At 39.7% G+C, this 1,272-nt stretch overlaps 1 protein-coding gene across 3 annotated transcripts in view; it reads left to right on the top strand.

The window, feature by feature from the left end:
* The first annotated feature begins 252 nt into the window (after positions 1-252).
* IRSp53 (Insulin receptor substrate 53 kDa) overlaps positions 253-1,272 on the top strand; it is a 68,273-nt gene continuing 67,253 nt past the window's right edge. For 2 of the 3 annotated variants that reach the window (XM_011316714.1, XM_011316717.1), the window contains exon 1: positions 253-548. The gene's annotated coding sequence lies outside the window, so the exon portion shown is untranslated. Of the gene's footprint in view, positions 549-881; positions 1,188-1,272 lie in introns of those variants that run through there. The other variant, XM_011316716.1, reaches the window with a different exon arrangement.

The following is a 1,272-nucleotide window of genomic DNA, read 5'->3' as shown; positions in this document are numbered from 1 at the left end:
TAGAAATCGTATAATGGGGTTGAGAGGGGGAAATCAAGTTGAGAATTTATAATGATGTGTTTTAATTATTATTTATATTGAATGCAGGTTCATGGCGTTTATTAGGGAGCCTAAGATCATGAATGGTGGGATGATGGTCCGTTATGGGGATACTGAGATGGAATTTGGTCAATGATCGACCTGGAATCGAAAGTCTGCGCCTGCTAGGTATGGGCTTTGCTCACATCGTTGGCAGCTTGTCTCCACCAGCTGCTCGCCACTTGCCTCAGTCGAATCGCGCAGTCCACCAACGAAACACCTCGCACCGTTCTCCACTGAGTGCTCTCCGTGCGTGTCCATTAAATTATCTCAAATAACACCAAAAAATTTTCCTCAAAATTCCCTTCTTTCGACTTACTCTCCAATTTGCTCAATCCTCGATCCCTCCGTTATTTACAATTATCTACAATTATCTACAATAGTTTTTTTTTTGGATTCGGATTTTGGAAAAACATTAATCAAGTTTTGCAAATGGTTCGAAGTTTTTACCGGGGCTGAGAAAAATAACGGTGAGTTTTGAAACAAAAAAAAAACACAACTTTTGTTGAAATAAATATATTTTTTTCTCCTCACTCTCGCGTTGGCGCTGGGGCCGAAGTTTGAACCGCCTTTGGGGAGAGTTTTCCAAGTTTTGTATCTAGTGACAAAGTGCAGTATAAGTAGAGGATAAATTTAATCTGTGAAGGGGTTGATGTCGGTGTGATGCCCTTCCCACTTGGCATTATTTCGCTTTGCGTCGGAGAATTGACGATTGTTTCAAAAGTTTCTAGGGTTATTGTGTGCGGTTTGACCTCACTTTCGCCGCATGTTTCGCTAATTGGCGTATGCTCACCCCATCACTTTAGTGCCCCGCTGGTGCGACGTAAAATTCAATTAATTAACATGAAAACAAGGTGAAAATTTATTGAAAGTATTAACTTATTAATTCAAAGTATCCTGCTTTGAACTGCACACACGAGAAAGCGCACAAGGAAGTTGGACTGCTCTGACATAAATTATTGGTACTCCGTAGTAAACGGTAATTGGTCGAAGTGGAGAGTAAAAAAATATAACTTGTACTGACTCAACTCTCTATAATTAAAGTTGCAATTTCGACAGCAGTTATATTGGCGAGAAGAGTTTTGTTATACAGCCCGTTGATGCATGAGGTAATCCAAGATTAAATTATTTTTCTTCCGTTTTAATTATCTCGTCTGAATACGATTCTGGATTTGATTCAACTCCGCCTCACAT

This window comes from Fopius arisanus, unplaced genomic scaffold (assembly GCF_000806365.1).
Source record: "Fopius arisanus strain USDA-PBARC FA_bdor unplaced genomic scaffold, ASM80636v1 scaffold00008, whole genome shotgun sequence".
In the NCBI taxonomy this organism is placed as follows: domain Eukaryota; kingdom Metazoa; phylum Arthropoda; class Insecta; order Hymenoptera; family Braconidae; genus Fopius; species Fopius arisanus.
The sequence above is the reverse complement of the archived record's forward strand: the minus strand, read 5'-3'. Positions and strand labels throughout refer to the sequence as shown.